The sequence below is a fragment of the Bubalus kerabau genome, chromosome X (genome assembly GCF_029407905.1).
Source record: "Bubalus kerabau isolate K-KA32 ecotype Philippines breed swamp buffalo chromosome X, PCC_UOA_SB_1v2, whole genome shotgun sequence".
Taxonomy (NCBI): domain Eukaryota; kingdom Metazoa; phylum Chordata; class Mammalia; order Artiodactyla; family Bovidae; genus Bubalus; species Bubalus kerabau.
The window spans coordinates 155,088,914-155,104,897 of NC_073647.1; the positions used below are offsets into that span (position 1 = coordinate 155,088,914).

The 15,984-nt window shown below is 44.5% G+C and overlaps 1 protein-coding gene and 1 long non-coding RNA gene across 37 annotated transcripts in view; both read left to right on the forward strand.

The window, feature by feature from the left end:
* Positions 1-15,984, forward strand: part of NHS (NHS actin remodeling regulator) — a 505,180-nt gene that overhangs the window by 159,147 nt on the left and 330,049 nt on the right. For 3 of the 36 annotated variants that reach the window (XM_055564133.1, XM_055564136.1, XM_055564147.1), the window contains exon 1: positions 7,727-8,725. The exons of 12 other annotated variants lie outside the window; for them this stretch is intronic. The gene's annotated coding sequence lies outside the window, so the exon portion shown is untranslated. Of the gene's footprint in view, positions 1-7,726; positions 8,726-9,172; positions 9,398-15,296; positions 15,502-15,984 lie in introns of those variants that run through there. 21 more of the 36 variants (XM_055564131.1, XM_055564144.1, XM_055564160.1 and 18 more) reach the window with 15 other exon arrangements.
* LOC129639182 (uncharacterized) lies at positions 9,405-13,312 on the forward strand. The gene is made up of 3 exons (XR_008708254.1): positions 9,405-9,998; positions 10,134-10,274; positions 12,725-13,312. It is a non-coding gene; the product is annotated as an uncharacterized LOC129639182 (long non-coding RNA).

A 15,984-nucleotide genomic window follows, 5' to 3' on the forward strand; every position in this document is an offset into this window, starting at 1 on the left:
GGGCTGTTTGTGGGTGGAGAACCAGTGGCATTTGCTATGTTATGCATCTCCCTTCAGCATTGCTCAAAGCCTAAGGGAGTTTCAAAGGAAGAGGAAGCCTAAAAGTGATCGGACTTCCCTTTTCTTCCCCCCTTGAATGTGTCTGGGTGCCTCCATACCCCTGTGTAGCCTTTCCACCCATATCACCATTCTCCATGCTGCTTCATCCTTGGATAGCTTCTTCCTGTTGCCCTGAGACAAGCTGGGGTGGTTTTTGCAGGGGTGACATCATCTGACACACACTTCAGCAAAGTCACTCTGGAGGCAAGTCTGGAGGCTGGTAGACCAGTTAGACGGTGCAAGTGGTGACCATGGCTGGGACTCAGTAGACAGTGAGAAAGGCTCAGATTGTAAATTCATTTTGCAAATAGAATTGACAGGACTTACCAATTGGATTGGTTACAGGGTATAAGAGCAGAAAATAATAATAATTATTATGGATGACTCCTAGTGGGTTTTTTTTTCCTTAAATAGCTTATAGAAGGTCCATTTCCAAAAACGGGTAAGGTCTGTGGAAGAGTAGATCTTTTATGGTTGGGGTAGGGGAGAATGGAACTGATACTTTTCTGTTTGTGCTATGTTAACATGAGATGCTTGTGTCTAAGACAATTAGATGTGTGAATTCAGAACTCAAGAGAGAGGTCCAGGCTGGAGATGCAGATGCAAGATGTAAGGGCAGAGATGATATGTGAAACCCTGGAGCTCAGGACCAGGTAGAGAGTAAAGAAAAGGGGGCCAAGACTTATCCTAGGGCAGTCCAACTTCAAAAGTTTAGTAAAGAAGAAAGAGCAGTGAGCAAGCTAGAAGGAAAATCAGGAGAGTGGTATGATGGAAGCCACGAGGAGGTGTCTCAGGAATGGAAGGGGAATCGTTTTGGTCAAATGCTTCTGAGAGGAAGACAAGTGCTGATGTAAGACCATTGAGTCTGGTACCTTGTTAGCAATGAGTGGCCCTGCTAAGTGCCATTTCAATGGAGGGGTAGAGAGGAAGGCCACATAAGAGGGGATGAAGAGAACAGGAGAAGTGGAAGAGGAGAGAGCAAGCACAGACAGCTCTTGTAAGGAGTGTTGCTCTGAAGGTAGGGGAGGAATGGGGCCGTGGCTGGAGGGGAATAGAGGGCCCAGGGAGATTTTCATAAAAGGTGTTGATATTGAGGCATGTTTAGATTCCATGTAGAGGGAAGAATTGATGATGCTGGAGAAAGAACTGGACAATTATGGAAGTCCTTGAGAGGCTGAGAGGGAAAGGGATCAGAGCACTGTTGCCCATAGGAACTGGAGAGAAGATGACAGATATGGGCAAAGGGACAGGTGGACTGGTGAACTGGTAGCAGTGGGATGGGGTGTTCTTACCCAATTCCATCTCTTTTCTCTGACTTTCTTGGAGAGATCATCAGTTGAGAGGGTGTTGGTAATGTGAGGAGAGAGGACAAGGCATTAGTGCTGTCTCAGGAAGGGAATGTGGATGCAGGAAAGAAGTATGGAGGGGTTCCCTGGCTGTATGGAGAGCCTTCTGAGACTTACGGTCATAAACATGGACTCAGTCCAGCTTTTTGGTCACTAAAACTGGAGATTTTGGAATTATTTCATGGGGCTCAATCCCAAACTGTTCATCCTGAGACATTTGAATGACATTGGCTTTTGGGTTGCTGTTGATTGTATTTTGGAGAAGGCAATGGCACCCCACTCCAGTACTCTTGCCTGGAAAATCCCATGGATGGAGGAGCCTGGAAGGCTGCAGTCCATGGGGTCGCTGAGGGTCGGACATGACTGAGCGACTTCACTTTCACTTTTCACTTTGATGCATTGGAGAAGGAAATGGCAACCCACTCCAGTGTTCTTGCCTGGAGAATCCCAGGGACGGGGGAGCCTGTTGGGCTGCCGTCTATGGGGTCGCACAGAGTTGGACATGACTGAAGTGACTTAGCAGTAGCAGTGATTGTATTTAGTTTCTGAGTCTTAAAGTACTTTTTATATTGAAGCTGAAAATTCATGCTAAGTCACTCAGTTGTGTCCAACTCTTTGTGACCCTGTGGACTGTAGCCCACCACACTTCTCTGTCCATGGGATTCTCCAGGGAAGAATACTGGAATGTGTTGCCATGCCCTCCCCCAGAGGATCCTCCCAACCCAGGGATCAAACCCACATCTCCTCTGGCTCCTGCTTTGCAAGCAAATTCTTTACCACTGAGCCATCGGGAAAATCAACAGAAAAGGGCACAGACCATAAATGTATAGCTTGGTTAACTTTCACAAAGTGAGCATCTCACATAACCATCACCAAGATCAAGGAAGAAAACATTGCTGTATCTTGAACCACCCTCCTAAGGCCCATTTTATCCGTCACTACCCTCTTCCTCAAGGGCAGACCTCTTCCGTCAATTAGGTTTTCCTGTTTTTGAACTTTGTGTAAGTGGAATCACATAGTATATATACCTTTAAGTGTCTAGTGTTCCTCACCCAATATTATATTTATAAGAGTCTTCCATGTTGTTGTATATACAGTAGATTGTTCCTTCTCATTGCTGAATAAAATTCCATCGTGTGCATATACCACCATTTGTTGGTCTGTTCTAATGATGAATATTTGGGTTATTTCCAGGGTAGGGCTATCACCACAGATGTTTTTCTATGTGCTTTCTGGTGGGCTTATGTTTGGAATATTGTATATATACATACACACACACACATATATGTACACAATTGTTTGGAATATGTCTAAAAGTGGAATTGCTAGATCAAAGCGGATATATATGTTTGGCTTTAGTAGCTACTGCCTAACAGTTTTCTAAACTGGTGGTACCAATTTATACTCCCAGAAGTATATGCAAGTTCCAGTTGCTCCATGTCCTTACCAACACTGGTATGGTCTTTTTAATTGTAGCTACTCTGTGGGTAGCTAATAAAAGTCTCACTGTGGTTTTAATTTGCATTTCACTGACAGCTTATGAGATTGAGGACATTTTCATATATTTTTTGACCACTTGAATATTCTCCTTTCCTCATTTGTTCTTCATTTTGCAATAAGGTTCTTTGTGTGTTTTTCCTTCTCTTGTAGGAGTTGTTGTGTGTTGTGGGTGTAAGTTCTTTGTGAGCTGTAGATGTTGCAATTACCCTCCCTCTGTCATGTGCCTTCTCACTCTCTTAGTGTTGCCTCTTGGTGAGCAGAAGTTCTTGTTTTTATGTAATCCGCTTTATGGATCCTTTTCTTTATGGTTAGTGTTCTTTGTGCTCGGTTTTATTTGTTTTTAAATTCTTCACTAAGCCCAGGGTCATGAAGATATTCTTCTATATTCTAGAAGTTTTTTTGTTTGGACTTTGTCATTTAGATCCATGATTCACATGGAATTGGTATTTACACATGGTGGGAAGCAGGGGCAAGATGCATTTTTCCCTGTGGATTAATCCATTGCCACATACTGAAAAGACCATCATTGCCCCATTTTACTGCAGTGACATGTTTGTTATCTAACGAGTGGATTGATTTTATTTTTCTGGTTAACATTCATTGAGTTTTGCTCTATGTCAAGCCCTGTGCTAAGATCATTGTATGAATCATCATATTGAATCTTCACAATGACTCTATGAGAGTTATTGTCCTGTTATTTTCCTACTTTACTGAGAGTTAACAACTTACTCTGGGTAGTAACAGCTGGAAAGTGCTGGAGCCTAGAATTAGGGTCCAGGTCTGAGTGCACAAACTGTATTTGCAAACATTAGACTTTTCTCCCATGAGTGGCTACACAAATCTAGAGCAGTTCCAATGTTTAAATCAATATGCTTCTGTCCACTTGTCATGTCTCTCCCTGCCTTCCCCACCTTCCACCCCAGTCCAGTCACACTGAGCTCTACTGGAACCTAAGTCACCAGGCTTTCTTGTTCTTCAGGCCAATGTGTATATTGCTTTTCTCTTTGTAACATTTCACTGGCTCATTTCTGTGCTTTCTTTGCTAATCTGTGGAATTGTCATCTTCTTGGTACAGTGGAACCTGATCCCTTGCTTGCTGCCTTCCACCTGCGAATTTTCTAGAACTGTGTGCTAACCTTTATCTTAGCTTTTCTCTTTCTGGACAGCAGACTGTGTGGGTGCTCTGCTAGATTCCTTCAGCTCTCACCTCTCATTCTGAAGGCTGCTGCTGCTGCTAAGTCACTTCAGTCGCGTCTGACTTTGTGTGACCCCATAGACGGCAGCCCACTAGGCTCCTCTGTTCCTGGGATTCTCCAGGCAAGAATATTGGAGTGGGTTGCCATTTCCTTCTCCAATGCATGAAAGTGAAAAGTGAAAGTGAAGTCGCTCAGTCGTGTCCGACTCTTTGCGACTCCATGGACTGCAGCCTACCAGGCTCCTCCATCCATGATTTTCCAGGCAAGAATACTGGAGTGGGGTGCCATTGCCTTCTCAGATTCTGAAGGCTGCTTACTGCTAACTCCTGTGACTGTGCCTGGGGCTTCTTTTTTTTTTTTCCTGCCTGATGGACCATGCTAGGCCCTGCACAGAGGGCAATCCAGAAGTGCCAGTGAGTTAATGCCCCTGAAGCAGTACTCAACCAGTTATGGATAGGACACTGGGGGACCATGGCCCTGCTTCCTTGCCCCTTGGATGAGAGAGCTCCAAGGCATGTTCTGTACCATCTCTCAGAGTTCACCAGAGGACTGAGCTGTAGTTGCTCACCGTGGTGACGTGTCTCAGACACACTGTGTATGCTCTGCCTTCTTTTCCCCATCTCTTACCTATGGGTGCTCCCTGGGGTCAATGCCCATAAAACCTTCTTGCCCTTGAGCTTGCACTTGTGCTTATAAGGTCTGGGAGAGCCCATGCCAGAACAGTCTGTGTAATCTTTGAACTGTGAAGGTGAAGACCTGGGACCGAGAGTATGGTAGAGGTCACACTTCTCTTTCTTTTTCCCTAAACTTCTTTCCTGAGGATTATTACATTTGCCACATGGGCACACCCTTCCAGACGCTCAGTGGTGGGTCTGGATATAACCTACCACCCTTAAGTGGGCTCACAGTTTGAACCTCTTATTGGGGTGGGAGGAGGTCTTCAGTACTTCAAAAGTGAGAAGGGGCACAAAGCAAACTCAGGCCTACAATGATGAAGACATACTCCATCATTTCCTCAGTGTTCTGTCAGCCAGCCTTTGAGAGTACCCTTTGTTTTCCTGTGGAATTGGGCCAGTGATGGCCCCAAGAGATCCATGCTACCTATTTGGAATACATAATCTCAGCCACAGCTGAGCCCCAAACTGCTAAAGCCAGAAGTAGTCTAAGAAGTAACACTTGGGGTGAGTCGTTCATTTGGGTTTGGTATGGCAATGCTCATCATGGGTTCAGCCTGCTTTTGGAAGGATGATCCCTTTCCTCCCCATTCTGTTCATTCTACCACTCACAAAACCCCTTTACAGTCTGGTTCATGTGTTTTTTTGTTTTTTTTTGGTGGTGGGGGGGAGGGATGTTTTCTGCGCTGTGGTTAGGTGTCTTTTCCTCCTGGCTCTACTCAGCAAGTTTTTCTGAGACATTATGGAATCCGAACAGCTCTACTGAAAGCTGCTTTAAAACCTCTCATGGAGCAACCGAGAAGAAAGCAATCTTTCAAAGGTTAATAATCCATGGGTATAACTTCCTCATAACCAGTAACAGCAACACATTTCTTTTTAGACTTTTCTTGTACTGAATTGGGCTTTTAAATCAAAACTACCAAACTATTTTACCTAGGAAATAATTGTGATTCTGTTGGGCTGATATTTCTAAGATGGTAACAGTAAAGATTTCTCTCTTTGTGTTTGTGGAAGTGTTTTCTACACAATGCCATCAGGAAAGTGTAAATTCCACAGAAGCACTCAGACACATCTTCAATCTCAGGGCTTCTTGTCTATAATGGTCATCACCTTTAAGTTCCAATTATACATGACATCTTTCCTGTTGTCCCGTGTTAGCCCAAACATCTTAAAGATCCACTGATTTTGAATTTTTTTTTTTGCCACTCTTGTGGGTTTCAGGATCTTAGTTTTCTGACCAGGGATTGAACCAAGGCCCATGGCAGTGGAAGTGCTGAGTCGTAACCACTGGACCACCAGGGAATTTCCAATATTTTGAAATTTTAGAACAAAGACAGTTTTAAACGTAGTTGGAATTTTGTTTCGATAGTTCAGTTGAATTTATTTTTACTCTAATAAAAACCGTGAACCACAAGATTTTGTGAGACACTTAAAAACAATCATGGGAAGAGTATCCCCAGAAGAAACCCTCAGTCACAAAACCTCTTGAAAGTTCTTTTCGCATCAAGAATTCCTCATGAATCACATCTTGATAACAAGTTAAAACAGAAGATAATGAGGTAAGAATGGTTTCTGAATGTAAAGCTCCCATTCTAAGGTCTAAATTTGTTGAAATTAGGTTTTGGCGAACCCTCCTAAGCAGACTGTAAGCCCACAAAGGGCAGAGATCCTGTCTAGCTCATCTTTGTAAATGACTAAGACAGGCGTGAGAACATGAGAAGGTTTGAGTGTACTGAAATAGAGCTTCTGAGGACCTGATCATCCATATGATGAAAAATCACTTAATTATGAAACATCTAAGTCCTTCAAAACTGTTGTCATTCAGTTGCTCAGTTGTGTCTGACTTTTTGTGACCCCATGGACTGCAGCACGCCAGCCTTCCCTGTCCATCACCAACTCCTGGAGCTTGCTCAAACTCATGTCCATCGAGTCACTGATGCAATCCAACCATCTCATCCTGTGTTGTCCTCTTCTCCTCCTGCCCTCAATCTTTCCAAGCATCAGGGACTTTTCCGATGAGTCGGCTCTTTGCATCAGGTGGCCAAAGTACTGGAGCATCAGCTTCAGCATCATTCCTTCCAATGAATATTCAGGGTTGATTTCCTTTAGGATGGACTGGTTTGATCTTGCAGTCCAAGGGACTCTCAAAGTTAACCAAGAATAAAATGAAGTTAACAAGAGTTGGAGAGTCTTGGGATCTTAGAGTTGGGAAAGACCTTAGCATCCATCACATCCAACTGCCCACCCAAGGTGGGACTCTTTTTAAAGATGTCCCAAGTGGAAGCCCATTGACTTTCTGTGCCCTCCAAGATTCCTAGGAAAGGCCACCCACATCCCAACTTTGTTACTGGAGAGTTACCACTCTAAAGCAGTCATTACCTACACTGAGACTAAATCTGTCTTTTGGCAGTGCCTGCCTTTTAGTCCTGATCTGTTGTCTGGAGCCATATGGAATCTGCTTATCATCTCTTTTCCAGGACATCATTAAGTGTCTAGAGGTGACTATTATTGTCACTTCTAAGTTTTCTTCATCCCAGATGAAACAACTTTAGTTCCTTCAGCCAGGACTCTTGATGCCGAGTTTCCTGTCCCCTCTACTCTGGTTGCCCCCTGCCACAGGTGGCGAGCAGAAGTGTACCTGTTCCTTTCTCTGTCTGATATCCCCCTAGGACTAAGGTGGCCCTTGTTGCTTTAACCATTTGCAGGACACTGCTGCTGCATGATTGCTCTTATGCCCAACAAACCCCTATCCTTTATGGTGGCAGTTCTTTTACCCGTGGCTTCCTCTGTTCCATTTATGTAGTTGGTATTTTTGAACTTAAATTTCACAAGACTCCCCCATTGTCTCTGTTAAATTGAATCTTGCTTGCTTTGCTCTTTCATTTCCAATCAGTGCTGATGGCTTAAAATCTTGATTCAATGTGTCAGCTACTGCCCACAGCAGTCTGCTCTCTGCAGACATCATAAACATGATTCTAGCCCATCACCCACATCTTTGATAAAATTAATGTTCAGATGGACTCAAGGCCAGAGCCCACTGGCAGGCAGTACTAACAGCATCCCTCCAAGTTGACGTCTGTTAATCGCTGTTCCTTGGGTACCATTGTTGCAGCAGCCCTGAATGCTCCCCCCACCTTCCCATTCAAACCACATTTCTCCACGTTGCCCACAAGATCTATCATCATGAGTGATTGTCAAATGGTTTGCTGAAATCAAGATACCATATGTCTGTAGCATTCCTTTGATCTCCCAGTCTAATAACCCTACTCAAAAGGGAAATGAGGTTAGTCTGGCTCAAACTGGACTCACTCGCAGCCATCAGAGGGGCTATTTAAATGTTCTTGTGTATAATGCATAAAGAGTTTATTTGGGGGAATCTGCTTTGGTGTTGCAGCCATCGAATGACTATAAAGTTGGACAGCAAGAGGACTCTCTGGGTCCTAGAGTCCATCTCTCTGCCTGCGAAGTGCTTGGTTTGTCAAAACCAGAGAATTCAAGTGCTCGTCCCTGCCTTTCTTGGAGGATACCTGGTGAGAACCTTATGTCCCTGTGCTCTGTACCTTCAAGAAAGGTTTGGGATTCATAACGTTCGGAGTGTGCTTGGGCTTAGTTTGAGCAAGGTTGTCAGGTATCTGGTTTATCTCATTGTTGAGAGGAAGCAGACATGTGGTTAAGAAAACGGATGCTGAAGTCTGATCACGTGGTTCAAATCCTGGGTCCTCGCTCTTCATCTGTTATGGGATGGAGATAAACCCAGTGCCTGCTGCATCCAGTTGTTGACAGGACCGGGGAGTCAGATGTTCAGGCACTTAGAGCTGTCCCTGTGAGCCCCTGGTAATTATCGGCTGTTATTTTATTGGAACTATAATTGGATCATGCAGAGTGGGAGGCCCGTGTTCATTTTTTCCAAGTAAGTATAAACGTGTGCCTGAATCTTTGAATTGCTGGCTCAGGGAGAAGGAGACAGCTGACCAAGCAGTGCTCTGTCCCTCTTCGCATTCAGATGGCTCTGAAGATTTCTGTGTCCTTTGTGGCTTCTTTTTGTCATGCAGAGAAGTATCGGAATAAAAAAAAATTGACCAGTGACCTTATCATCCAGATTCACTCATTTATTATATGCCAGACACCCTTTTAGGGGTTTCATCAGTGAACAAGAAGTTACAAGGTGTTTACAGAGGAGAGAGACAATCCATAAACAACAAACCTGACACTTTTAAGGAGATTTCAAAGCATGTTAGTAGGTGATCAGTGGCATGGGCAGAAAAGCTACTAGCACAGCATGAGGGCCATCCGTAGGATTGGAATGAGGTTGCTGTTTTCAATGGGGTGGTCAGGTGAGCCTCATTGAGCAAACAGCATTTAAGTGAAGATTGGGGACATGTGAGGGAATTAATGAGTTCGCGAGCGGAGAGGAAGCGTTTCAGCAGAGGAAACCAGAGCTCCTGCCATGGCGCTGAGGTGACAGCATGCCTTGTGTGATGGAGGGACAGCCCATGCGGTCGAGCGAGCAGGGAGGAGAGTGGCAGGAGAGGAGGCCAGGGAGGGGGCTGGAAGGCGGCTCGGCATTGTCAAGTAGGCCGTTGTGAGTGAGAACTTTGCCTTTTGCGCTGAGTGAAATGGGGACTTGCTGGAGAGTTTCGAGCCTAGCGGTAACATAATTGACTTAGAGTTTAAAAGCATCACTTTGGCTACTGGGCCATGAAGAGACTGTTGAGAGAGGCAGAGGTAGAAATAGACAGTCCAAGTTGGAGGCCATCCTGGTGAGAAGCAGTAGTGGTTTGGTGGAAGTAACCAGAAGCAGCTGGATCCAACTTAGAGCTGTTGGCATCTTTTGTTTCATGTTCAGGGCTAGGCAACTCAGCTTATACAGATGGGCCTAAAACTGAAAATGAGAGGAAAGCCCCCCTCCCCTCTTACTCTGCCAGACTTGCTCCAAAAGAAACCAGACTACAGTGTGCCTTGCTCCTTTTAGGAGGAGCAAAAGCAAAATCTCACGTGTCTAATGTGTTTTGTTTGCAAAGCCATTTCTGAATGTTGAGGAGGCAGGCACTTCTGGAGTCTTGATGAATCTTATTTTGCTGTCTCGGAAAAATGGAAAAGGCATCCTAACGGATAGTCTTCTTTAAAAAGTCAGTGTACGGTTTCCATCCAGAGAAATGTTCAGCCCTCAAATGTGTAGCTTGGTGAGTTTTTTATAAATGGACCCACTGTGTAACCCACACTCTGGTTAAGATAGAAATTGTTCCCTCACTTCAGATAGCGTAAGTACTCCTTTAAGGTAAGAAAGCAGCATGTTAACTCTGGTGCTCTTACCTCAGCCCCTGCCAGGGCTGTTGTGTGAATACGGCCATGGAAGATAATGATTCCACAGAAACTTGTGGAGTATCCGGTAGGATCCTACTAAGAACTGGGGATTCCATGTATAGGAGCAAAGGAGCAAACTTCCAGTTCTAAGCTAAGTAAGTGCCAAGGATGCCATGCAGAGCATGATGACTATGATCAATAGTGATGTATATCTGAAAGTTGCTAAGACAGCAAATCTTAAAAGTTCTCATCACTAGAAAAAAAATTGTAATTACGTAAGGTGTGGTGGATGTTAGCTAGGTTTATCGGAGCAATCACTTCACAATATGTGCAAATATTGAACCATTATGTTGCATACCTGAAACTAATATAATGTATGGCAGTTGTACCCCAATTAAGAAACAAGATTGAACGCCAAAAAAAGATTTCTAACACAGATTGAAAATAGTGGAGTTTCCTCACTTCATTCTGAGGGCGCTGGCTGTTTACGATGTCTTGGTGGCAGGCGTTAGGGAGAGTTCCATTTGACACAAGGCTAAGAATCTGGCCTCAGAGGCCCCAGGGGTAACTTAGAAATAGGAATTTTCTAAGATAGAGCTAAAGTAGCATTTAAAAAGAGATGGGAAAAAAAAGAACTTGTTACTTTTAGGCAAATTTTTAAGTAGCAGAGAATGCTGATTTGCAACTGTTTTCAGCTGATGCTTGAAGCCTGGCTGGAGGATGAAGAAAGTTGTTTAAAAGATGATTTATTATTATTACATTGAAGTGCATTTAGATGTGTGGGAAAAGGAGCTGTACTCTGGAGTTCAGCTACTCTTGATTTTCGCTACTAGACATCTGAGGGAGGAAAGAACTAGGAGCTAGGGGGAAGGATGACAGCCAGTGAGACATAATGCTCATTAGAATATAATATCAATATTTATGTTTCTCTCCAGTGTGCATCTGGACTCCATTCCTTTAGCCTGGATCTGTATTTTAATAATGCGAGTATAGCTGTGTTTTCAATTTGAATTTCACATCAGAGTTCAGCTGCCTCAGCCAGCCCTCTCTTCACCCCTGAAGTTCTTCCATTTGCAAGATGGCGCATGTTTCTCAAGACTTTGATTGTGGAGATGAACTTTGTGTGTGGTGTGGGGAGTGCAGCATGAATAAATACCACAGAAATCCTTCTCCATGTGACAGCCATAGGGCTTTTTGCCTTGTAAACAGGAGATAAGGATGCTTCAAAGTTTGGGGCAGTGTTGGGGGAGAGTGGGCAAACTGAGGAAAGACACTGGGAAGGATGTCATGGAAAGTTTGTGGAGAGTTTCACTTGGGTTAAATGCCTTCAGTGTGAGAGAAGAGATTTTGGAACCCTCCTCAGGTATCAGATGTCACTAGGGCTCAGCTGGCAAAGTTTGAGCCTTCACTAATTAAAACTAATCCAATTGCATGAAGGAACATATGTTGCATAAGGTTGCTGCTTGTGTGGTTTTATTTTAACCCTTTCCCCATAGCCTAAACCCAGCAAATCTCAGCCTCGTGATAGGGTGAGAGGTGATAGTGAGAAATGAGATTCACTTCCAAACACATTTGAGTAAAGACAGTGAATGGTGTAGACTATAAAAGAGTGTTGGCTGGTCAGGGTAAATTTTTGAAGCCCTTTTGGGTTTTCTTGATGGATTTGTCAGTTCTGAGTTTTTAAACAGCTATTGAGTGAGAAGGAAATGGCAGCCCACTCCAGTATTCATGCGTGGAGAACCAGGCATGCCTGGACAGAGGAGCCTGGGGGGCTACAGTCCACGGGGTCACAGAGTCGGACACGACTGAAGCGACTTAGCACATTGAATGAGAAGGAAAATTAAAAACAAAACAAAACAAAAACAAAAACACCAAAACCCTCCTTGACTTCTCAGGATGGACTTGGTTTTCTTTCTGTATTGCTCTGTACTCCTTTCTGTGGCCTGTTCACCTTGGTTGAGTCAATCCCTCTTGAGGAAGCTTGAGTTCAGGGTTTATACCCGGAAGGTTGGGATTTTTGTCCTGATCACAGGTTGCATTCCTGACCCCAGCTGCCTTTCTCATCAAAGGCCATGTTGACCTCTGATTCTCTCAGTTCTGACACTTGCCAGCTGTGCGACTTTGGGCAAATTTGTAGTCTTTTTGGTCTTAGTTTCCTCATCTGTGAAATGGGAATACTTTTAGGACTAATCACAGAGAATCTTCACAACAATCTTGTTGAGTGAAGCTGGAGTACCTCAGTCCATGGACAGCTCCGGCAGCGTGTGCCGTATCCACAGAAGACATAGTAAGGCTAAGGAATACCTGGTGCCATCAGTGCTCCTGTTTTTGTTGTTGTTTTATCATTATCAGGGGGCTTGAGTAAAGGAAATAGATGGAACAATGCGTAAAACTCAGCCTCTATGGCTCCTCAACCAGCATAAATATTCCGGCCAGCTGGATGCATGGTGAAAATGAGAGTGGCCTTCCACTGATGGCCTGGCTGAGGACGTGTGCCATTGTGGAAGTGGCGCTGAGTGTGGATACCCAAGCCCTCCTTTTCTGGGCTGGTCTGTATCATGTCCTGTAATGACTCACCCAGGGCTTTGTGTTCTGCTCCCTGCAGTCCGACACCAGGCGTGGGACATCTAGCAGAAGAAAGAAGAGGACCGATCTGAGTAGACTGTGACAGAGAATTCCTAGGGTGCTCACCAGCTCTTTCCCTTTCCCCCGGGCAACACAGCTCTACTGCATTTCCCAGCTCCCCTTGCAGTTAGGTGGGACCATGTGACTGAGTTCTGTCCAGTGGAAGGTGGAAGGGGTAATTACTCTACTCTGGGATGGGCTTATAAAAGCTCGTGCATAGCCCTCTGAAGTTTATTTCTTCCCCACTGTGCTGGCTGCATGCAGAGGATTTAGAAGACTCCAAAGCCCTCAGGGGTGGTAGAGCCGTCAGACAGAAGGAGCCCTGGGTCCCAGAGTTACCGCATAGAAGGCTGTCTGCCACCACCTGATCGGCTTTCACATGAAGGAGAAGTGAACTCTTCTTGTGAGATTTAGGGGACATTTCTTACAGCAATTAACTGACCCTGACTGACATAGAGGTACAGCACAGGGAGAAAAAAGGTCTGGTTTTCCTGAAAATGAACAGATGACAAAAGTACTCCAAAGTATTTGGCATCATTTCATGAAATAAAAGAGACTTTAAACTGTATAGTCTTTTTTTTTTTTTTTCCTGAGAGACATAAAGAGCTTCTGTGTGGGACCAGAGCAGGGTAACAGCTTTTCTCAAATAAGCAAATGCAAATAAAAACTTGTTAACAGAATTGTAGTTTCTAGAGAAATGTTGCTACCTGGAATGGAAAGAATGCATTCATATTCGTTCATTCATTCTCTTTCTCTCCCCACATATAAAAATGATATACATATATTTGTAACACTTTTAAGAGCTACTTATAAAGCAACATGCCCAAGTTATAAGTTTGCAGCTCAGTGAATTTTTACACATTGGACACACCTCTTTAACTAGAACCTGGAATGAGAAACGGCATTCACAGCCCTCTGGAAATCCTGAAACTTCCTTTCCTGTCACACCTCCCCAGGTGGCCATTATCTTGACTTCTAATGTTGTGGAATCATCCAGTATGTGCTTTTTGATACATGGATATTGTTTTTTTTTGGTCAAAATTTTATTTATGTTTTACGTAGGTGTAGTTCATTTATTTACATTGCTATATAGTATTCCTCTGTACCATAGTTTATTTGTTCATTCTATTATTGATGGGCGTTTGGACTAAGCAATAGTCTCGTTCTGTTTTTCTGGAGTGTCAAGATGATGACTGATCCTTAATGGCCAAGTCTGGTGTCTAAAATGAAGGAAATGTGATTTGCTTCAAAGGACCTGTTTTTCTGCCTCTCTTTCTATTAAAGCACAGCTATAGGGCATTTTGATTCTCAGATGAGGCCTCTTCACAAAGCTAGGTTTCAAGTTATTGGCAAAATCTGTGTCATCAGAGTTTGATGTTGGAATCTTGATTGGTGTTGCTTCAGCTCTTCGTTTGTGAGGAGGAGGATTCTTGTGGGTTTTCAGATTGCTTCCTTTCCTTGGGGAGGGACTGGAGGAAGAAGAGTCCTGAGTCCTCTAATCCCTTGAAGGGATTAGCTTTAGAGCTGGTGGGAGTTACCTGGACCATCAAGATTTTATGCAGAATTTAGGCAGAGCAGAACATTTCCTCAGAAGGGCAAGAGACAAAGAGGGGAAAGCCTTTCTGTCCCCCTAACAGGGTTTATTTTTGTGGCTCTGCTTTCAGGATCTTGGATTTCTGACCTACAAGGTGGCAACCTGGACTAGATGGAACTTTGTGGCTTCTGGGGGTTGAAAAGCCTTCAAGCAAATGGGGGGGGGTGCTTCCTTTGTGGCTCAGCTGGTAAAGAATCTGCCTGCAATACGGGAGACCTGGGTTTGATCCCTGGGTTGGGAAGATCCCCTGGAGAAGGGAATGGCTACCCACTCCAGTATTCTGGTCTGGAGAATTCCATGAACTATACAGTCTGTGGGGTCACAAAGAGTCAGACACGACTGAGCAACTTTCACTTCACTTCACTTCAAGCAAACTCTTAAAAACTGCCCACCGGACTTTCTTTCAAACCCCTGGCACAAGCTAGCTTTCCAGACTCCACTGCCAAGGCTGGTGGTCCTGGATCCCATGAGTAGTATAATCCCCCTAATCGCACTAACCTCCCAGGTTTCCTCACTCTTTAGCTTGAAATGAGCCTGATGGGAGAATTCAGGCCTGACTCTTTGAGTCTGAGCTGTCTCCTTCAAGCCTCCTGAGAATATGTGCGACCTCCTGGAGACCCAGGCAGCCCCCTGGGGTGCTGGGTGTTTTGTTAGAGCTTTTGGTTCCTTTGGAGCTTCCCTGGTGGTTCAGATGGTAAAGCGTCTGCCTGCAGTGCAGGAGACCCGGGTTTGATCCCTGGGTTGGGAAGATCTCCTGGAGAAGGAAATGGCAACCCACTCCAGTATTCTTGCCTGGAGAATCCCACGGATGGAGGAGCATGGTAGGCTACAGTCCATGGGGTCGCAAAGAGTCGGACACAACTGATTGACTTCACTTTGGTTCCTTTAGCTGTGAAGGTGTGTGATGCCCCTAGGGGACCCTGATGCTGAGTGACACACAGCTGGGCCTTTGAAAGTGGGTTTTTATAACAAATTTGAACATGGTTTTCAACTTGACTATACTTCGCTATATTCCTTTTCCCAGCTACAGGATAAGTGAGCTGAGTTTTTTCATGAGGGAACTGCTTTGGAACATTAACTGAGATTTTCTTCAAATGTAGAGGAGACGGTAACTGACTTTTTGGCTTTTAAGCCCTGGAGGCCTGGTGCAAGCACTCTGTAAGGTCAGAAATGGCAGGTGGGGTTGTGGCAGGTGGGTGGGATGTACTTTTCTCTACTTATCAGATGGGAAGTGCAGAGAGCTTTATGCAGAATAAGAGGCCTTTAAGAATGCAGATTTACTCTTGAGGACCTGGGTACCTCCTGCTTAAACCCCCTGCTCACCAGCTACCCTGCTCTTGGGGATGGGGTGCACAGTCAGGACAAGGGTCTACAGTTTCTTCTTCTTCACCCTTTGAATTTTTTCTGTAGCCTGACCCCTCCCAAGTTTCTAGAAAATGGCTACATTTTTTCCGAGATGACTGTCATGAAGGGGATTCTTCTAGATGTGTTCAGGCGGACATCAAGCAAATTCATGGGCGCACACACATTCCCTTAACATCTGTTGTGTGACTGCTTTCTGCTGGTACATTACTTCATAAGCCCCTCAAATTACTGTGATGCAAATGTGGAAAATTTTTTGGTAGTTGAGGAAACGGAGGCTCGAG